General features: G+C 46.8%; 1 protein-coding gene across 2 annotated transcripts in view; it reads right to left on the minus strand.

Annotated features, from left to right (window-relative positions):
* The window catches only part of LOC122372113 (rab11 family-interacting protein 4-like), an 87047-nt gene extending 65602 nt beyond the window's left edge, over positions 1-21445 (minus strand). Inside the window, exon 1 of one of the 2 annotated variants that reach the window (XM_043348989.1) lies at positions 21087-21445. The gene's annotated coding sequence lies outside the window, so the exon portion shown is untranslated. The remainder of the gene's footprint in view (positions 1-21086) is intronic. The other variant, XM_043348986.1, reaches the window with a different exon arrangement.
* Between the last annotated feature and the right edge of the window lie 2055 nt (positions 21446-23500).

Consider the following 23500-nt stretch of genomic DNA (forward strand, 5'->3'; position numbering starts at 1 on the left):
CTTTGTCTTCGGATAAAGCGAGATTAGAGACGGTTTATCTAACTATGCACAACATTTTGCGAATCTGAATTAACTGCCTGTCATGCTTCCATACAGCGCGATGTGTCTTTTATAGCTGTACTTTCTTTTGCCAGCCATATTTCATATAGAAAGGCTACGGTGCTTTTGCAAGCAAGATTTTCGAAAGCCAACGAAATTACATTTAAAAGGGTTAGTGTATGTGTAGCGCGTAAACACGCACTATGACCCATCGTCATGTTTTCTACCCGGCTTGGAAATGCATTTCGATGAATGACGGCACGTGCAGACGACAAAAACTCCTGAGATTGGTGAGGTTTATGAACTCTCACAAATCAAAATTAGCGCTACCGTTTTTGCTGAGCGTCGCCTCCTCTAAAAACCCCTCAGTGGAGATCACCGTGACGTTTCATAAAACACTATGAGTCCCGTTTCCAGTCATCTGATTCGAGTGTTATGCATCTGGCATTCACGCTGAAAGACTGAGTGGAGTGCGTGCTGTTTATGAACCATCATGTACAGTGGTTGTGTATCTGGCTTCAGTATTTTGAGGCTAGATAAAAAGTGAGCCGCGTTGCTGTCCCCGGCAGTGCTAAATTTGATAGTTGAGTCGACGCTGACGTTTCTGTTGCTTTTGTCAGACACGTTTGCTGATATGATGTTAGTTAGTTCGTTTGATCTCCACTGACAATGGTCAGAGCTGGGCCAATTTCCATGGGACTGGACTGACATCGCTGGATAAATGACCAGCCGACATGCCCGTCATTTCCAAGGTCCAGCTCTCGGCGTGGGACGCTGCGGGTTACGCTCCGGTGCCTGTGTCGGTGACCGCGTTCAGACTCAGCGCAATCTGACTGTTCGCCTTATCTGACCACGTTCAGACTCAGCGGAATCTGACTGTCATATTTAACCGTGTTCAGACTCACAGCGGGGTCTGACAGTGCGGCATATCTGACCGTGTTCAGAGTTCAGACTCACAGAGCGGGATCTGACAGTGCGGCATCGCTGACCAACAGACCGCGGCACCGCGCGAGATACAGAACAGAGTACTAGTCGCTGCACCATAGAAACGGCGCAGGATATCAGTTCCAAACTACAGCACCAGACCGCAGCACCAGTGCAATCGCGGCCAAACACACGGTACCACTATGCAATCTGCTTATCACCAATCTCTGTGCCAACTGGAGCACAATCGCACATTACGAAACCGCGACACATAACGCACTCATCTCGACGCCAATGGTGCACTATCAACCAGAGTATCAACTAGGGCATCAACCGTGACACAACCTCGGCACTAACCACGGATCGGTACCTCCTGTGGCGGTCCTCCACCACCAGCCGTGCCACCCGGTGGTCCGAGCCTCACGCGCTCCTATTTTTCCGCCGCGAAACCCTTGCTCTGAGCCGTTATGGAAAACATGAGCGCGGCGCTAATGGCGCGAGCACCTGCGCCGCGTTTGTGTGTGTTCTGTGGGTGTGCGCCATGTCTGTGGCGCCAGCTGTTTCCCGGCGCGTGGCCCCACATCCTGTCCCGGTCTCCTCCTTCTGAATCCCCTCACTTCCCCTCGGCCTGGTAGAAAAAGCCTGCTGAAATGGAGACGCCCCGCCTGGGGTGGGGTGGGGAGTGGCAGCAAAGTAAATAACGGAGTGCAGCAGAGCGAGGGATGATACTTTCGTAATTTAGCTGCCCGTCATACGCTGTTTTTGTTCCTTGTTGAGACGTTTGCTGAAGGCGGCAAATACGACTGCGAGGAAATGGTAAACGTGAGTGATAGGTACACAGAACTACTTTACAAGACGACTATGATTCTGATCAGTGATCAGTCTTTCAACAATAAGTCTGGTCAGGGCATTGGAGTCTGGATTGTTCCGACATTATTTGAGAAAAGTAAAATTCGAGCAATGCTTAGAGGTAGTGCTGTCAATTACGGAAAATCTTGATACCGATAGCAAACCAAATACCAACAATAACCACGGAAGAATACCGAAACCGAACCAACTTGGTAAACTCAGGAAAATACCAACTTTTTACCAAATTCACAGCCTCTTTTACAGTAGGGCTGATTCACAATACCAACAAAATACCAAATGCATTAGCCTTGAAATACCAAATACCAAGTTGGTATCGGTTTGGTATCGGTATACCAAAAACTTGGTATCTGATTGACATCTCTACTTAGAGGCGCAGAACAGCCATATATGGCTGTTCATATATGGCTGTTAAAGATTGCATGTTTTTTGCTCATTTTTGCTCGAACATGACCTCAGTTTGACCTCAATAACTCCTGACGTAAGGTGACCTAAGACTTGAAATTTGGTGTGAAGGTGTCAAATTGATGCCCGGGAAGGTACTGAAAATTTGGCGGCGCTGCGCGCCACCGTTTTCTTGCTATTCAGGAAAAACCACAGGGGGGAGGGGCAAAATGCCCCCCCCCCAACGGGGCGAGGGTCTCACGCTCAACAGCTGCCTTGCTTATAAGCAAGGCAGCCTTGCTTGTAAGCAAGGCAGCTATTGAGCGTGAGACCCTCGCCCCGTTGGGGGGGGCATTTTGCCCCTCCCCCCTGTGGTTTTTCCTGAATAGCAAGAAAACGGTGGCGCGCAGCGCCGCCAAATTTTCAGTACCTTCCCGGGCATCAATTTGACACCTTCACACCAAATTTCAAGTCTTAGGTCACCTTACGTCAGGAGTTATTGAGGTCAAACTGAGGTCATGTTCGAGCAAAAATGAGCAAAAAACATGCAATCTTTAAACGCTCACCAAATCTAGAGTTATCAAGCAATTTCAAAGTTCTTTATATGTTCTAGTAGACAAAAAGCGACGCTACAAAACTGCTATCTCGGATTTTCAAAATTTGTGGTATTTGACCTAAAAAAATTCAAAAAATTGATTTTTTTAGAAAAATTAAAAAAAACAAAAACTTTCCGAATTTCGAAAAACCGGAATACATGTGATAGTCCCTGTGCTCTTCTATATACATACCAAATTTCAGATCGATATCTCGTTTTTTGGCCAAGTTATAGCGAAAAAACTGTTCAAAATTGATGACGTCAAATTTTCAAACGCAATTTTTAGCAATTCTAGATCTCGTAGCGCAAAACAAAGGCCACCATTGAACTCCCCGTGACGAGCTGCATCGATTCGATACCCTATGCAAAAATATCAACTTTGAAATTTGACCTTTTTTGACCTGACCTTGACCTGACCTTGACCAAAACGTGACCTAAGCTGGCCCCAAAGGCTGCCTGACCCACATAATCGCATATGTCATGTAAAATGGACCATAAAACATGTATCACGCGACACTTTCATATTGTGACCCCCCCGTGACCTGACCTCTGTGACCTGACCTGGTATCAATGACCTCAGATAGCAAAATACCTGTTTGAAGAACATTTCCCCATCGATTATTTTCAATGAAATGCATTTTACTCGATTTTACAACGCATTTCTTGAAATGCCTGTAAACGGTGAAAATTGGACCTTTGACCTGACCTGTGACGTCATCGGTTTGACCTAGGTCAATAAAATTGGGTCACAAGGTAGTTCCCTGATAGGGCTATCCAACACCGTTTGCAGCTTGTCGCTAGGTTGCGTGGTTCTCGAGATCTTAGCCCTCGCACGACCAGGCCATTTCTCATAACACGAACGACCAGGGGGGGGGGGGGTTGTTACGACCCCCCCCCCTGGCGTTTCGAAACGGAAGGTCGTAGAGCTTAGCGGAAAAAACCAACGGATTGCTCTCAACGAGATCTCGCGATTGGTGGTATATTTTTTGGTCCTAGGTCAACATTTGACCTACTTATGACCGGTCAAAGGTCAAATTTTCCGAAAAAATCAAACTTTTTCAACTTTCCGCGGCGATTGCGGCAAAACGGTGGGAGATATCGACTTGAAACCTTCACTATCGTGTTCCTTGATCAATTCTCTATCGTTTGATATGTATTTCGTTTCCCTAGCTCTAAAAATGGCGCGTTGGGAGCGCCGGAAGTCGGCAAGGTCACAGTCGGCGGCAGAAATTCGAAAAATCAAAATTTAAATTTTTGAAATCTGATTGTATTTTTGGATTTGGGAGGTCCATTTGCTCCCTATAGAAGCTAATATTGCTGCATATTCCCATTGAGGTGACAAGAATTAGCAAAATAGTGGTTCGGGCGCTTTTCAAAAATAGTACCGGACGCTGTTCCTCTTGTGACGTCATAGCTCCGTGACCTGACCTGACCCGGTCAATTTTCTTGCACCACACGATAGCCAATGCTTGCCCCAACATGCATGGGAAGTTTCATCATGATCCATCAAACAATGTGGGTATCACCGGCAGAAAACCTAGGGATTCGGCGCACACGTTTGGTAACTGTCGGCCGGAGGCTGTACCTCTTATGACGTCATAACTCCGTGACCTGACATGACCCTATCAATTTTTTTTCGGCAAAAGATGCGCAAAGGCTGCCCCAGAGGGTATTGAAAATTTCAGCCCGCTACGACGAGCCGTTTAGCGTGCACTTCGAAAAAACCTCAGGGGGGGGGGGGGTTGATACAACCCCCCCCCCCTAGGCGCTCTAGGGTTAGGGGGGGCCAAAATGCCACCCCCCCCCCCCCAACGGGGCGCGCTGCTCGGCAGAGCCCAACGGGGCGCGGGATAATAGATTATGCCAATGCACATATATATCATCAGATAACAGTAACCTAAGTTCATGACAGAATTTATAACGGAGCCTTGTTTTGTGTGTTTTACTTTCTCCGCGCTTGCTTTTACATGCGGATTGCGGATATATGTGACCAGCTGTGTCGCTCGCAGCGGAAATGCGTCCACAGTCCACTTATCACCACATACCCAACCAGACCATCAGACCGAGAGGTGAATCCAGAATCCAGAGGTGACCAGTGGACCATGCAGTCGTCAAACCACCGGCCGGTCCTCTGCAATCGGCTCACTGGTCATCTGGACTACAGACTACAGTTGGTCCACCAGGCCAATGGGCAGTGGTCCTCGGTCCAGCGGGATACTGGGGCATCCTCTGGTCCAATGGGTCACTGGTCTGAGCCTTGGTCACGTATTTGACCTCGTTTGTTGCCCGACCTCCTGTCGGATGCAGCTGGCCAACAGCTGGCTAAAATCTGGTGTCACAGCCGGTTTTTGCTCTCAACGGTACTGTGCAAAGGAATCATAAAAAAAAATGGGAACGAGTTTCACAGCGAAAGCTTGTCTGGTGGCAAGTTCCAGAGGTCTGCGAGAGATTTGCAACCTGAAATGGTCGTTGAACTCCGAGAATGTACATGGTACTACAATAACTGAATGGTTTACATCATCCACAGCAACATATACCAAGCTGTCCTAAGAGTAGAATGGCATTTTGAGTGCCCGAGGGGGCACGCCAATGATCAAAAATAGGCAATTAATAGGAAAAGCCAGTGCCGTGCGTTTGCATTGCCAATTTGAATGCAACTTTGCTCTCGGTCTGCAATATATGTGCCAACAAAATTCAAAATTATGCAACTTTCTTTTATCCTAAAAAAAAATCATGTCTCCCGCAACGCCCAGCCAAATCAGGCGTCAGGAAAATCGATCAAATTAAGATGCCTAGCGGAGCAGCAAAGTCACGTTACGCACAGTAACGTGCCGTTACAGCGGCTCCGCTCTGCCGTGACAGCTCGTCACGTTTCGTGACGCACCGTGGCGCCTCGTGACGCGCCGTGACCGTGACGTCTGTCTGTGACGTGACGAGCGATAAGAGGACGGAAGAATGGCGAACCGTGTCCTTATCACTGTGGCCGTGAGTGACTGTGGTCTTTGAAAAGAGCGTGGCCTAAAACGGATAAAAAGCTTCTCTTTGAACTGCTGGGCCGGCTGCCTTTGCCACTTCTCACTTTTCATTTTTAGCAAATGTTCTTGAAAATGCGGGAACGTTGTTTCCTATTATTAGAAACATGCTAGACTTAGGTATCAGAGGCATTTCCTAGACTATATGGATGAGTCCAAGTCTGGCACTTTTTTGTGTCATCTCGCATTCTTGCACTTTTTGGCACTACGTGACTGCCTCCCTACCTAGCAGTAATAGCACGTGACTTTGCCGGGGTCACTCGAAGTCACGTGGCTCAGCGAGGTCACGTGACCGCGGCGTCGTGCTGGTAGCCCGTCGCGCCCCGTGTGGTGTCCAGTTTTTGCGATCCTTTGGTGGGAGAACCGTTACCAGTGGTCTGTGCAGCTGGCTCAGCCTTCGCGGAGTTGAGACGGCAAACGTGCAGACGTTTTAAACGCCAGGAGTCGTGTATATTGTGGCCTTGGGGGGCCGCTCTCAGCAATGATGCTACACTTTATTGTTAGCAGCGTTTTGCATTTTTGACTTATCAGTCTTATCTGCAGCTTGTTGTTGTTGTTGTTATTTCAGCAACATAATACATCATGGCATAGACCCCTGTCCTGTCTGCCGTAGGTAGTCTATTGATATTAGTTGGGAAATTAATTGAATATCCTCAGAACATCATTTTTTTAGAGCAGCATAGAGCCAAATAGATAAGTTACCGACACAGTACTTAGCCTCATGGTGAGCGTCTGTTTTCAGCATCTCACTTGGAATAATCATCACTGTATTATTTTCACCGCACATCCGTCAACTTTCGCATGCAGATACTCCCACACAATCTTTCATTATAAGTTGGTCACTGCTCTGTGCTGTGTCTACTGGATCCAGTATCCCAGTGTCCATTTCAGTGTCCATTTCAGTGGCCACTACGCGTCCAATGATCCATGACGCGGGGTGCCCCCCCCCCTCTCCTCCCTCCCACAGCTGCCATTCGCCGGCCGACCAGAGACTGGTACGGCGGCGGCCTGCTAGTGGGGGAGAGGGGAGGGAAAGGGAGGGGAGGGAGGGGAGAGTGGCGGCGAACCAGAACACCCTGACCAGGTGACTGGACTCTCCCCAACACCGAGGGGAGGGGTAGGGGAGAGGCACGTGGCTAAAAGAATCCCATGAGCGCAGGCCTCAATATAACAGGCAGGAGTTTCAAAACAAGCGAACAGGTAAACAAAAGATGGAAGCGAATCGATTAATGCACTAATTGAGGGCTCAATAGTGTCGAGCTGCGATAAAATAGCAAGTTCTCATGCAATTGATTCCAGAAATATAATGACCTAATAAACAGCAGTGAACCGTTTTTGATTATGCTTTAAGCATAGAAGTATTATATGCAGCTGTTAAACAAAATATGTATCACTGCCGTCTTTATTGGGTTTGAAAAGAAATGTGATCATTTCGGGTAAGGAAACAACTAACGATGATAGAAAGGAATTGGAGTAGAATGAGGAAACAGAATTTCCAGTGATGATGGGAGCTTCGAATATTTTTCCCAAAAAAAACGACTTAGCCAAGCCAAAGAAAATTTGGGAAAACCCGGTCGTTTCAATAGCCATTAAGTGCCTCCAACATAAGAAACAACAACGTCCCCTTCAGTACTCGCGCCGTCACCACTGAGACGGACACGATGGATCGACCAACAGGTGCGGCACCGTCCTCGGGTGGTGTGACGAACCATGACAGCGGGAGCGTCACCTGCCACCCCCTGCGGCAGCCTCGTTTCGCGGCGGGTGGTGTAGAAAAGACAAAGAAGACAGAGATGAGGCCTGGGTGACGCTGCTGATAGGGAGGAGATGATGCCAGCAGATGGTGCTTACTACAGATGGTCAACTGGGAGAGAGAGAGAGAGAGAGAGAGAGAGAGAGAGAGAGAGAGAGAGAGAGAGAGAGAGAGAGAGAGAGAGAGAGAGAGAGAGAGAGAGAGAGAGGGAGAGGTGATGGTGCATCTCCTTAGCAGGGTTGTATACCAATCAAGTCGATTGAATTGATTGATTTGTTTCAACGCGTATTTTGAGTTGATTGGATTGAGTCGATTGACTTTTCGAGATGACTGGTTGACTGACTCGTTTGACTTTAGCGACTGGTTGACTGATTTGATTCCCGAAAATTAGAGTGACTCGTATGATTGAGTCGATTGAATGGAAAGTTCAAATAAGTTTTAGTTGACGAAAAATAATGACACCAATTGATGACATCAAAAATCACAAAACTACACTGAAAACTACTTGTCATCACAACTGCAATACGGGGTAGATGGCCAAATAAAGAACAGGGCCTAAACATGAACAGCCAACTTTGACTTTCAACTGCAATAACTGCTCCAATCCTGGTGATAGAACCTGGCGATGCACCTACACACAGAAAAATAATTACCCCTCTATGGGATTTTTTTACATATGAGGAGTACCAGTACCCTTATTTCTCAGGTATGAAAACCTGAATAGGAATAGTTACACACCGTTTATTTGGGGTTCCCGTACACCAATGGTTCTTTTTACACACATACTAGTAAATGTACCTTCAAGGTTCACAGTACCCTGCAAATTCGGGGTATCATTAACAAACAGAGTGGTATCTTTACCCGAAAAATCAGAATCGGTCGTGATAGAGCTACTCTGGCAGCATGTTTTTTTACTACTTGTCACTGAAAAGCAGGTACCTGTAACATGCATCAACTCATAAGGGTGTATAAGTACTTAAATGTGGTTTTCTGACTACTTATTTTTAGGTAGTTACCTTTTTGGTAGTAATTTTACCTGATGCTGTCAGAAACTCAGGGGGCGTGACCTAAGTCGCGCATGCGCAGAAGGGTGTTGCTCTCCACCAATCATCGTTCCACGTTTGACTGTTTTGGCGCGCAGGCTTTCAGTTTGTGCCGCCGTGGCCGGCGTGATGGGTGTGTGTGTGAGGCTGGGAGCCGCACGGCGAGTGCTAATGGCGTTTCACGCGTTTTATTGTGCAAGTGAGCTGCGCGACTTTCTTTCCCGGTCGAGTGTGGTGGTGGATCGTGTTTTGCAAGGGCACCAAGCCGTCAAGTCAACAAGAAACAGCACTGGGATGTCAAGAAACGCCGTCTGCAGTACCAGACACCAGGTGAGTGCAAACGAGTGTGGCTGAAATAAAGCCAAATGACCATGTCACATGTGACAACACATGCATGTGTTTGGAAAGTCAAGTACGATTTTTTAAAATTGCTTGCGACGCAAGAAAAAACGAAAAATTTTCGATTCCATCCCCACCTCTGCTAGGATAACGAATATACCAACGTTGGTATATAACAGATGGCGCAACTAAGCGACACGAAATACAAATATTTTGTCGTGCAAGACGCCTTTATTCTCAACGAATAATTCATTTAAGCGATTCTGTAAAGGAAAATTATTTTAAAACATCATACTTTTCAATTTACAAAAATGCCTACCAGCTTCCTACCAACTAAGCGCTCGACCAAACAGATCGCTGGAATCGCCGGCCGTCCCGGCGCCGGCGTTTTCCCCGTCTTTCTACGACCATCGGTTCGGAAGTTAGACAGGGGGGGGCAGAATCTGCCCCCCCCCCCCCCCCCAGCAGGGCGCGTATGGCTGAATAGCCCAGCGGGGCGCGGGATATACTGCGGTGTGCGTATATTTTAGCAGGTTGTTCCGGTGAACTGCGTAGCGGAATGTAGCAGAACCGACGCGTGGTGTACAAGTACCTGATGACACTGGATACGAGCACCTGGTTACGAAACCCTCAGAACCATGGTACCCGCAAAAATGGTACAGATTTGGCACTCTGCAGAGCGATTGGCGTACATTTACACCACATTGGGTTATCCGACCCATATTTATGCGCTCATAATAGGTTACACTACCCCAAAATACGAGGTAAATGAACCTGGGGCATGGTACAAAAACCCGAAAGTAGTGTATTACTACCCGTAATAATTGCGTAGCGTTACCTCAAATAGCGGTGTACCCTGAAAAGCGTCTTCGAATGAACAGAAAATCAAGAGTAGGAAAAAGATGTAATGGAATTCGGGTACCTTGATTATGGTGGTAGCAAGACACGACTGGGATGGGATTACCTGCATTTTTAAGGTAAACATACCCGAAATAGTAGTGCAGAATCGGTACTCTGGAGTACCCTATTTTTGGGGGTGATTTTTTCTCTGTGTGTACCTACCTTTCTGCACACAGAAAAATAATTACCCCTCTATGGGATTTTTTTACATATGAGGAGTACCAGTACCCTTATTTCTCAGGTATGAAAACCTGAATAGGAATAGTTACACACCGTTTATTTGGGGTTCCCGTACACCAATGGTTCTTTTTACACACATACTAGTAAATGTACCTTCAAGGTTCACAGTACCCTGCAAATTCGGGGTATCATTAACAAACAGAGTGGTATCTTTACCCGAAAAATCAGAATCGGTCGTGATAGAGCTACTCTGGCAGCATGTTTTTTTACTACTTGTCACTGAAAAGCAGGTACCTGTAACATGCATCAACTCATAAGGGTGTATAAGTACTTAAATGCGGTTTTCTGACTACTTATTTTTAGGTAGTTACCTTTTTGTTAGTAATTTTACCTGATGCTGTCAGAAACTCAGGGGGCGTGACCTAAGTCGCGCATGCGCAGAAGGGTGTTGCTCTCCACCAATCATCGTTCCACGTTTGACTGTTTTGGCGCGCAGGCTTTCAGTTTGTGCCGCCGTGGCCGGCGTGATGGGTGTGTGTGTGAGGCTGGGAGCCGCACGGCGAGTGCTAATGGCGTTTCACGCGTTTTATTGTGCAAGTGAGCTGCGCGACTTTCTTTCCCGGTCGAGTGTGGTGGTGGATCGTGTTTTGCAAGGGCACCAAGCCGTCAAGTCAACAAGAAACAGCACTGGGATGTCAAGAAACGCCGTCTGCAGTACCAGACACCAGGTGAGTGCAAACGAGTGTGGCTGAAATAAAGCCAAATGACCATGACAACACATGCATGTGTTTGGAAAGTCAAGTACGATTTTTTAAAATTGCTTGCGACGCAAGAAAAAACGAAAAATTTTCGATTCCATCCCCACCTCTGCTAGGATAACTAATATACCAACGTTGGTATATAACAGATGGCGCAACTAAGCGACACGAAATACAAATATTTTGTCGTGCAAGACGCCTTTATTCTCAACGAATAATTCATTTAAGCGATTCTGTAAAGGAAAATTATTTTAAAACATCATACTTTTCAATTTACAAAAATGCCTACCAGCTTCCTACCAACTAAGCGCTCGACCAAACAGATCGCTGGAATCGCCGGCCGTCCCGGCGCCGGCGTTTTCCCCGTCTTTCTACGACAATCGGTTCGGAAGTTAGACAGGGGGGGGGGGCAGAATCTGCCCCCCCCCCCCCCCCCAGCAGGGCGCGTATGGCTGAATAGCCCAGCGGGGCGCGGGATATACTGCGGTGTGCGTATATTTTAGCAGATTGTTCCGGTGAACTGCGTAGCGGAATGTAGCAGAACCGACGCGTGGTGTACAAGTACCTGATGACACTGGATACGAGCACCTGGTTACGAAACCCTCAGAACCGTGGTACCCGCAAAAATGGTACAGATTTGGCACTCTGCAGAGCGATTGGCGTACATTTACACCACATTGGGTTATCCGACCCATATTTATGCGCTCATAATAGGTTACACTACCCCAAAATACGAGGTAAATGAACCTGGGGCATGGTACAAAAACCCGAAAGTAGTGTATTACTACCCGTAATAATTGCGTAGCGTTACCTCAAATAGCGGTGTACCCTGAAAAGCGTCTTCGAATGAACGGAAAATCAAGAGTAGGAAAAAGATGTAATGGAATTCGGGTACCTTGATTATGGTGGTAGCAAGACACGACTGGGATGGGATTACCTGCATTTTTAAGGTAAACATACCCGAAATAGTAGTGCAGAATCGGTACTCTGTAGTACCCTATTTTTTGGGGTGATTTTTTCTCTGTGTGTGCACTCAGCAGGAAACGTTTTTTTTTATTCCAGATGATTTAATTAAGTGTAAGGCCCTATATACTAAAAAGTGTGATTAATTAATAATTCACATCTCCACATCTCCTTAGAAACAACCCACTGAACTCTATAAATATCTGAAACCCCTACAAAAATAACTGAAACAAAAGCGCCGTTTTCGTCTCGCTAATTACGTTTACGTACCTAATTAATAGCTAATTTGCTGCATTGTTTAATTTGCAGCAGAACGTTTCTTGATCCCTTTCTCCTGAGAGCCGAAGCATAACATATCAAATATATTTCATTTTCCTTAAAATATTTTACCGAATATTATTAAGTGGTTTTATTTCAAATGAAATAATAATTAAAACGAAATTGGTGTTGTACAACCGATTTATTTTATGATGATCTACCATACTACATGATAATCAATGACGTCATCTTACCAAAAAATCAAAAGACGTAGAATAAGGATTTATAAAAGCTTAGCATACTTATTGGCAAAACGTTTTCTTTGTTTCGCAGTCGCACCCTTTTTAATCCTCATCCCTATCCCCCAGTCCTAACAGTTTTGTATTGCAATAAAATGTTTTGAATTCTTCACATATAACCTATCTACCTTCTTTGGTACTGTTGGTAGCCACTAGCCAGTGACACATCTAGGCAGGTAAGTAGGTCCTACCTACCTGCTTTCCTGCTGTCTTCATAAAGCATACCTAATGAAGTTGTCAAATTTGTAGCACATTTTCAACACTTTCATATGGTGTCAGTGTGGCATGAAACCTAGCTAGGTTCATTATGTTCAGGATTCATTTCAGAAGAGCTCCGCATAACTCACATAAGAGACAGACAGGGGCTTTACATGGGGTAGATGGCCTGATGACTTAGCTGGAATATGGCCAAAATTAAATTGACAACTTTAAGGTGAAAGGTGGTGATTTGGGTTAAGGGGCGAGTCAACTACTGGGTTATTTTGCACCCATTAAATGAAACTTCTGCTCCAATTCTACCCATTGAACCTCAATATCATGATCCACCTGTCCATCACTAGGTATCCTTCCTTATTACATAGAAACTTTGAATGGCATCGCCATTTATAATTTTAAATGACAATATTTTTATGTTTCTTCTGTAGGTAGGTAGGTAGGTAGGTACACCAGACTGCTATGGACACTTTTCCAAGTTGGTAGGGCAAAAAAACCTAATGTATGTCTTGGTTTGAGTCGTTTGATTGAGTTGAATGATTCCTTTCATTGTCGTGTTTGAGTCGATTGAATCAATTCCCGAAGACTGCTCTGACTTGATTGATTTGATTGGTTTCCCAAATTTGTCGTGATTGAATTGATTGCTATTGATTGAGTCGTATACAACCCTGCTCCTTAGATGCATCGTCCTAGCATGTACCTGGGCCCATCGTACCCTCAACTCTGTATGGTCCAGATCTCTTTCCTGTCGCTGTGGCATTGTTATTCCGCACTAATTCGCCAAGGATTACTTGTATTGTTCGGAGCCAGGCGCTGTGACATTATCTGGGATTCATCTTAGTAGCTTTCGCACATTCGTTATACTCGCTTCATGCTTCGTGTTCGCAGTGGAAGCTAAGTTTCACAGCTTTCCTACATTTGATGGGATTTCGAGGAACTTATGAAAAGGCATGTTTTGATTATCGCATCGTGTATTTCAGAACTGAAAATAAGGCAATTGTCTTTCTGTGACATCATGCTCCGTACGACTACAATACAGCTACCAACTACCGCAATTGTCCCAAGACGCCACAAACCACCGTTCCAGGTCTTCTAAAACCAGGGTCTCATCGTCTGGCTCTCATCGACGGGGCGTTGTGGCGTAAAACACCACGAATTACACCAAAAACGTCAGTCGAGTCTCGCTGTAAGCACCGCCTTCAGCACCGCCTTCAGCACCGCCCCAGGCATCACCCCAGGGCGTGGCGCCGACGCGCCGCGAATGTCTGCGGGGCGCCGCTTCCGCTCGCCTCACGTGACCGGGAACGGTCCGTTCCGGTCCGAGGGTCCGGTCCCGTTCTGGTCCGAGGGTCCGGTCCCGATCTGGTTCGGCAGATCCCGTCCGGCTTGGCGAAAATCGCAAACTATAGAGGCACTCCGCCCGAAGGTAAGACGTTGACAGATAGGTATAGGTGCTTGTTGACATGTGCTTGCACGAGTAGTAAAGTAGTCTTCCTTGCACGCGTTGCATAAAATAAGATCGCATGAGTTGCCGTAGCTGAATATTGCAGATGCTCTTTCAATACACTATAGTGCGTGCATGATTGTAAAATACAAAACGTTGAAAGGCTGTTGCTTGGAATGATGAAGAGTCCTGTCATGGCAGAAGCAAAGGAAGGCGACCGAAACAAAAAGCCACAGCTGTGTGCTATTCATGTGTCCCGTATCGAGCTGTCCATTGTGTGTAATTTTTTAATTCATTTAGGCGTATTCGAGCAATTTTTCGTCCTGCACTTTGACCCAAGACAGCGTGGATGCATTTTCCGCGATTCAGATATGACCTTTGGACCTCTGAATTGCCAAAAATGCCCAGGTCATGCATTGTCGTGTATGATTACACTCATATTAGATTGTTTTAGTTAATCGTTTCTGTTCGGTGAACTCAATGTGAATAGAAAAGTTGTCCAATGAATGTGGAAAACGTGAAATCTGCTACGTGCAAAATGTGCGTTTACAGCAAAACCATGCCAAAAAAAAGGAATGTGATATAGGAAAATGATAGGTAATCTCTTGCAGCATGTTCCTATATTTTCATTCAAATATCGCAAATATAGGTACACACAAAGCGAGCTGCTATCCTGTATAAAGAAAAACCTCGTCACGAGCAGGCTAGGAGGTGTGGTGAGTTGTTCGTACAAGGAGCCACCGCAAATGATATAATGATCAAATGAGCTAATCTGCGGTATCCGGTTCTCATATATCTAATATCGATCAGACTCACGGCGCCTGGGTGAGTGACACTATACAATGCATACTGACGCAAAAAAGACGTCGTCGAAAAGGCGTGTCAATTGCAAAGGAGCAGAGAAGTAGGAGCTGAATTTTTGCGTCGATAATTTACGATGCTGAATACATAACCATTCTCACGCTGACGTTAGATCTAAAATAAGTCTTCTTTACATTTTACAAATATCAGTTCCAAGTTCTGCCGAGAAATTATATAATAACGATACAATTAGGCGGCTTTGCCGTTGCGCTACACAGTGAACTGGATGAAATTTCCTATACCAACAGGTCAAGTGGCACCACCGTGCGGCGCTGTCAAGCACCAGGTGTTGGTCCTCACAGCAACTATATCCTGCTGCGACTGTCAGCTACAATCAATACCTTCCCTACCTGTCACAGGGTGGGGAGATGACAGGGGGAGTGACAGGTGGAGAGAGGGAGAGAGAGAGGGAGAGAGAGAGGGAGAGAGAGAGAGAGAGAGAGAGAGAGAGAGAGAGAGAGAGAGAGAGAGAGAGAGAGAGAGAGAGAGAGAGAGAAAGAGAGATGGGGAGAGGGCGACAGGTGGAAGAGGAGTCGTAGCAAGCAAGTCACCACACGAGAGTGGCTGGCATCAGAACAGGATCCCGCACCAGAAGACTTGGTCAAATCGAAACCAGACGGCCAACACGACTAGGCAGCTCCAGACACCGGACAGGCAGCCGTGAGCCAGAAAGTCATGCATAGCGAGATATGTAGATGCCTACAACCATGCATAAGATGCAGCAGGATACAGGCAACAAACCAGGCACAGACAGTCGGAGAGACGCCAGGCCACTCACACCTGGAGATACATACCCACTGGACAGACAGACACACCGGTGACTCCAACCCCACCCCGTCGTGAAACTCGCCAGTGGAAAGTCGTCGGGTCACCAAACCCCGGGCACAATCTCCAGGCTGGTTTCCGCTAGCTCGCCGAGAGCGACATGGCATAACTCAGCGGTGGAAAGGCGCACGATCTGAACTCAGCCGCAGAACGCAGTAACTGGCTCTGGTGCCAGTCGTGGGCGGCCGCATGATGCGAATGCCTATCTCGCAAGGCTGACTCTAAACCAATGGATCCCTCTCACCTGACATTCTCTTATGCAATCTGCTCTGAACTCCTCGCTTCGTCGGCGCTCAAAACAAGTCACTTTTCCCTGTGCCAGTGCTTTGATACAGCTAACTAATGTGGCGCATGGAGACCAGGATTGGCATTTATATCGTTGATCAACGTGAAGTTTTCTTCTTTTCTTCTTATGTTTTGTGTTTTCCCTAAAAAGAATATCGATGCACAAGTTAGGCTAAATCATAATGGAAATACACCTATAATATGCATTAACCCGCGCCCCACTGGGGGGGGGGCTATTTATAGCCCCCCCCCCTCCCGTTTTTCTGCAATAACTTCCAATTCGCTTGACGAATCGACGCCAAACTTTCAGTACCTTCGGCTGCATCAATTTGACACCTTGTGTCAAAATTTGAACTTCGTAGCTACCATAGGTCGGCCGGAAATGATGTCAGAGTGACGTCATGTTCGTCCGATTTCGACGCAAAACATTGAACCACGGCAATCGCTCCCAAGAGCTCAGTTTTTAAGCTAGATCCAATTTCTTTGCATGAAAGGACTCAGAATTGACCGCGCTATCAAACTGCTATCTCGGATTTTCAAAATTTTGAAAATTTCGAAAATTGTATATAATAATATTCAAAATTTATATTTTTATATTTTTTTCAAAAAGTTTTTGATTTTTCGAAAAAACCGGAATATATGTGACAGAACGCATGATTATGACTAACTCTAGCAAGTTTTAGCTAAATATCTTCAAAAATGGCCAAGTTATACGCATTATTGCAAAAAATTCACAATTATTAATTTTTCAAATCAATTTTTCAGTACGTATTTGGCATCGTACACCAATATAAATGGCACCATCGTGTTCCTGAGCTCAAACTGCATCCAATAGACACCTTTTTTGTTGAAAAATTTCAACTTCAAAATTTGACCTTTTTTGACCTGAAAGTGACCTGACCTAAGCTAATTTCGACTCAAAATGACCTTGAATGACACAGACGACATCAAATTCGAAATCTATGGCCTAAATGGACCATAAAACATGTGTCACGTGACCGACGCATGATATAATATTTTCGTGACCTGTGATGACCTGACCCTGACCTGAAAATCAAAGTACAAGTTTGGTACCCTCAAGGTATCTAGAGCATCTGTTCACGAGTGTGGAAACCAAAAATGATCCTGATCTGACTTGTAAGACGGCGGCCAGAGCCCAAAATGTGAACAAGCCAAAGTGCTAATAATTTTTACTTTGACCTGACCTGTGACGTCATCGGTGACCTCGAGGTCAATGAAATTAGGTTTCGCTCGACAGTTTTTCCGGGGCTATCAGACGCCGTTTGAATTTTGACGATCGGCCCAGTAGTTTCGGAGTTAGGAGGGGGGCTATGAATAGCCCCCCCCCCCCAGTAGGGCGTGTTATACACAGACCCCAGTGGGGCGCGGGTTAAAAGCGTTCAATGAACTACAACAACGGGTCAGAAACTTCCAAACATGACAGATCAGAGTATTTCGCCGAGTTCAGACACATTTCCTTTCCAGTGCTGCTCTCTTGAACCGGCTTTCGCTCCTGATATCACAAAGGAGGCGGCCCGTCTCGTTATAACAGGGGGACAGACACGACAGGCCATTGTTCTACGGCTTCGGACACTGCCACGAGGTCACGGGGGGGGGGAGGAAGTAGGCTGCTGACCTGGTGACACAGGCACGAGCGTGACCCCTGGGACTGTGGGTTGACTGTGGGTGAGTTGTGGTGGGGCTGTGGGTCAACTATAGGCCAAACATGGGTAACCGCGGGCGGGCTGTGGGCGATGTGGGCCAACTTTGGGATGATTGTAGGATGGGGTGGACTCTGAGATTGATAGGCCTGTTGTGAAGATGATAGAGGTGGACTGGGTCGATTTTTCTCCCGTTCAGGGATGCGCTGGAAAAGCTGCGTGGTGGGACGCTGTTTGGTCTTCATGTCACCCAGGATAAATGTTCGCAGTCGGCGTATTTCAGGGCTTCGGAGTCAATGCATTTTCGGTGACTCCGACTCCGAGAGTCCAACTCCGGCTTCCAAAAATCGACTCCGACTCCGACACTGGGAAGAGTTGTCGTCTCCGAGCAGCTCCGACTCAGACTCTAAATCCGGCTCTGCAGCCCTGACACATTTTATCACCAACATATCTCATATGTAAAATCAAACTAAATCAGCAAACACATATCCAGCTGGTCAAGCATGCAATCAGGCGCAGGTCAATCCAGGACCGTCCGTCTAGTACAAATACAGTGTTCTTCATTGATTGTCTGCTATCGTCAATCACTCTGGTTCACCATCTGCCGTCAGTCCGTCCGTCGCCGTGTCGTCGCCATTGTCTGTGCCGCCGAAACTGGGCACGGTTCGCGAACGGAAGCGGCCGTACCGTTAGGACAGCGCGTGGGAGGGCAGGGGCCGAGGAGTGTCAGGCGCATCCCACGGGAATAGAGAGAGAGAGAGAGAGAGAGAGAGAGAGAGAGAGAGAGAGAGAGAGAGAGAGAGAGAGAGAGAGAGAGAGAGAGAGAGAGAGAGAGAGAGAGAGAGAGAGAGAGAGAGAGAGAGGAATGGGGAGGAAGGAAGGAGGGAGGAGTGAAGAAGAGAGGAGGGAGTAGGGAGAAGTGAGGGAGAGAAAATGGAGGAGGGGGGGGGGGGTGAAGGAGAGAGGAAGGAGGGAGGAATACAGAGGGAGGAGGGAAGGCTGACAGGCTTACAGTTTGTCATTCTCGGTATGCCAGATCTATGGCTCTTTTAGGCCTTGCTGTTTTTTTTTTTTCGTTTCACTTTATGAGCGCGCACGTTCCGTTACAAATCTGTCAGACAATGGCGCTAAAACAGCGCACAATGCAGACGGGCGCGTCATTTGTCCTAGCCACGCTGTTTGCCAGAGAGCGTGTCTGCACGCATCTCTAGAGGAAAAGGTCACACTGGCAGTAGATTTTTCCGTTCAACGCATACGATGCACATAGCTAAGTCACAGAAAAATATCATAAACGTTTTTGCTTCCCGGGAAAACATTATATAAATGTGGATGTGTGTGATGCCTGCAACATGGGATTCCTCAGTGACTCAGTGCATTTCTTTGGTGCTATAAGACTAAACCGTTTGCCTCTTGAACTGTAGTTAATAGCTGGTTTACCAGTTTCCATAACACAATGCGCTTCGAAACACAATCCAATCGCACTGCCTCCCCTTCTTAGACATTAGAGTTCAGACCTAACCGCGACGGAAGGTCTTTGTGCCGAAGATGGAGGGACAGGGCGTCGGATCGAGACGGCGATTCAACCCTCCCGGCTTCACAGACTAGAGTGGGGGAGGAGTTTGAGATTAGACGATGCATCCCAACCTTAGAAAAGAGGTAGCATGGCGCTAGGACAGCGCATTTTCCATCCCTCCCCCCCCCCCCCCCACACACACACACTCACCTACACATATTCACCAAGCAAGGAAGGAACGCATTGGATTACTCTGCTTCCCTTACGTTACAGCCCTAATACGGTCCGTGTCATAAGAGACTGGACCAACCAGCCTTGTGTTTTCCATACACAACAAGTGTTGATCGCACATGACTCATGGCTTGCAATGCCAGGTCATCTAGGTGTTGCTTGTAGGGCCCTCCCAGACCACCGGTTTCAGGGGCCTCCTGTGGCCAGTATGAACAGAAGGGCCTCGGTTTTCAAGAAGTATGTGCATTTAACACAATTCACTAGACAAAGTGTCAATTGTTGTATTCATCAGCGATCAGGCATCCGGTCACCATCAAAAATTCTGAATGTCTGAGAGCCTTGAAGACACCTCAAGGACTGCTTCAGCCTGATTCATGCTCAACCATGCACCTTGACTCATCGTGGTGCATGCAGCGTCACGGTAGCTTGCACGCTGCTTTAAGTCGAGCTAGTTATTAAGCAGTGTGATTGTAACTGGACCACAAAGAGCACCAGGAAACATTGCTAAATGGTTTGCATCGGTTTGTGCGGACGTTTAGGACAATGCAATGTAATTATGGGTAGGAAATAGAGAGCGGCGGCCTGTTGTAATCGGGCTGTTCTGTAAGTAAAAAACAGACCAAGTAAACATAAAAAGATATTCATTAAAAGCAACGAAGCAAGTATCTATGTACGTCATGATAGACATACTAGGTAATCACCTGAAGTAATGACGTATTTTCGGATATCTGTATGTAGGTATTGTAGGCACAATGTTCATCAACGTTCAAGCCAGGCCGCGAGGTTTGAAACGTATCAAAAGTAACGAATCGGATATTTCGAATAACACATTCATCGAGTAAGATCTACAGAAGTTGCTTCTGTAATCAAATTGAGGACGGAAAAGGAAAAGAAATGCAGTAATTACGGAGCGAGCGAAGCGAGCGGAGTCTTACGTAGAATAACGGAAATTTCTGAGTATGAGCGGCCGGCCGGCCGGCCGGCCGTGGTCACGATTGTGCGACGCTTATATCTCAGCAACCACTTGACCGATTTACATGCGGTAATTTTTGTAGGGTAGCTTCATTCCTTCTACCAAGTATTGGACTATTCCTGATGCATGTGGGTGACCCCTAATGCACGTGCCACGTGCAAAACGAAGAGGTGTCCGTTTTGTAATTGTTGCAACATCTCTGTAACTACTTGGCCGATTGCGCTGAAAGTTGGCATGTAGGTAGGCACCCACTAGGCACTGCATATCCATGTGCCAGAGTTGGGGTGCTGCTGCACGTGCGCACGTGCAGGGGTCGTTTCCAGATCTCGAGAACGGCTCGACCGATTGCGCTCAAATTTGGTACACAGTTAGGGACCGGTTAGTAGGGTGCCGTGCACAAGTCAGTTGGGACCCATTTTGCACGTGCGCACGTGCAGGGTGCCGCTTCCAGATCTCGAGAACGGCTGGGCCGATTGTGCTCAAATTTGGCACATCGCTAGAAACCGGTCAGTAGGGTGCCGTGCACAAGTCAGTTGGAGGTACCCCCTCGAAAGTTCGCACGTGCAAGACTCACCCCCTCGCTCGCTCCGTTAGTCGCCCCAAAAGGCGCTATACTGGTGTTACGCAATAAAAGCAATCAGAGCTGATTGGTGCTTTATTATCGTTCTTAGACTCCCCCAAATGTTGGTGTGCGCACCTTGCTGCTGCGTTCCCCAACCCAAGGGATAGTGGAAACAACGGCTTACCGTTTACTTCACCGTCTCTCCTCGTCGTAAGCAGGCACTCTATTTTCGATGTTAGTTCGGTAAAAATGGCTATGAAATCACGAACCGACCGTTCTTTCAGCGTTTACACTCACGGCTGCCTAACTCGAAACACTGCAGAGTCTCGTAAAATGTGGGATTCGACTCTCAGTGACACTTGCTGACACTTGACACTCGATGACACAATCTGCTGAGCTTTGACACTCTGACGCCCGCTGCCACACCTACTTTGTGACACTTAATGACACGTTATCGTTCTTCTGTGACACACCGCCTTTTGCTCACCTCCCTCTGCGTCTCACCGCACCTCTCACCCCCGGCACAACCACCTGACTGTCCCACCTGCTGCCGGGACTCTCACTCGGCACCGGTGAGCTCCAGGTGAGCCACCAGGTGGCGCCCACAGGGCCGGCTGTGACGTCATCAACATACTGGTGACGTCATCCCTGATAGAGAGGGGAGTGTGGAGGAGGGGTGACGTGATGACTGATGACAGAGGTAGCGTGCAGAGAAGTTAACCCGGGCGGGCCTGGGGGGTAATCCCAACCACCGCAGCCCGGGGGGGGGGGCGTTTTCGTCTCCCCCCTGTCTAACTCCGTAAATAAGGGAGCTACGGAAACAAAAGCGATACCAAACGTAAGGTCCTTACGAGACAATTCTAAAGCACCTTAAACTTTTGACCTCAGTTCAATTTTCAAGGTCAAGGTCAAAGGCAAAAACCGGCACATGTGTAGTGATATCAAAGTAAGCGTTCTAGAGGACGGCAGGACGCATAAAACCGGCAAAATTGGGTGTCAAACGAAATAAGAGAATCTGAGGATTCCGTAAATGCGCTCAAAATCAAAGGTCAAGGTCAAGGTCATGCTCAAAATTGGCCTCAAACTTTGCAATTTATCGTACATCTTGCGTGCTAATTTCCAAGATATTTTGAAATGTTTTGAGGCCTATCAGGTCCCTTTTTGTGCTTCATCTTACGATACAAGGCTGCTCAAAGGTCAAGGTCACAGAAGAGTATCCTTGCTAGATGCTATTTCACTGATTCAAGTTAGTAATGATAAATAAGATAATTTTGCCATCCGGAGGCTCTAAATAAAGAGTTAGAGGAAAATGGATGCCAGATTCGTGATCAGCGGGTACGAATCCATCATAAACGACCTTTCATGTGTAAAGGTCAACCGAAAGTCAATCGAGGTCATATGAGGTCAACATAAAAATTGACCTTTCCCAAACAAAATATATATCATTCAACGCGGCTTGACAAGGCAAATGCGATGGTACCACTGCCGTAGCTCTAGGGCCATTTTTGTCGAAGTTATTTGCGAAAAACTAAAACCACATTTCGGCGTCGTTGACCTGACCCCTGACCTCAGGTCACCAAAATATTTTTTTTTTCTATATTCTCTAGGTCGAATGCTACACAACCGTGTTCGTAATTTGTCTTTATCTCTAATACTCTATTTTTAGCGGCTATTTGAAATTTGCGTCTGTGACGCCGAAGTTTGCCGTGCAGGGGTCTAGAAAAATCGACCCTGTGACGTCATCAAGGGGGCTAGGTACAATTTTTTTACTTCAGAAGATGTAAAATTGATAGGAGAAAAGGTACTGAAAGTTTCGCTTTCCTATCCCTAGGCGTTCGGGAGCTATCGCAAATATTCGCCAGGAGCGGGGGGGGGGGGCGAAAAACGCCGGGCCCGCGAGGATTTTTTTCACTGGTGGATCCAAGGGAGCCAGCCGGTTTTAAAGGCTTGGTCGGCCCTCTTGGAGGGGTGTGACAAAAATGGACCCTCCCCCTTCCCTCTTCAGTATGACAGCAAACAAGGTCCACCATGCAAAACCTATGCATCGGACCTTGCAAAGTGGTTTGAAATTACGATTTCATGCAATACCTATGTAATTGAGGCAACTTGAAAATTGAAACATATTTCCCTCATTACATTTAAACCGAAAGGCAGCGGCGATTTCATATGCCCAACTTGACCTCAGGTAGGTACTGTCGCTTATAGAGTACGGACTTATGAGATAGACACCTTGTGAGGCCATGGGAGCTTGCTACTTTATGTACTTAGGTTTTATCATCCTGTGAAGGATTCCCTGGTGTATAGTCGACTACAGAATGATGTTCCACTCCTCAGAAGTTGTCAGTTGACCGGAGCGCTAAGTTGTGCCGTTTATTACGCAATTAAGCGTGTCGTTTGTGAGCATTGGGACAAAGCTATAATTTGTGAACTCAGCCCGTGTGATGCGGCACAGCCTACCACTCCAGGCAAATAATTGCCTGTGAAAAGTGGAACATCATTCTGTAGTTGACTATACTGTTGGTGTAAGTACCTACCTACTTATAGGATACAGCAGAGGTTTACTTATGACGTCATATGTCAGTGACCTGACCTGACCTG

Source organism: Amphibalanus amphitrite, unplaced genomic scaffold, assembly GCF_019059575.1.
Source record: "Amphibalanus amphitrite isolate SeventyFive unplaced genomic scaffold, NRLGWU_Aamphi_draft 001318F_arrow, whole genome shotgun sequence".
Classification (NCBI taxonomy): domain Eukaryota; kingdom Metazoa; phylum Arthropoda; class Thecostraca; order Balanomorpha; family Balanidae; genus Amphibalanus; species Amphibalanus amphitrite.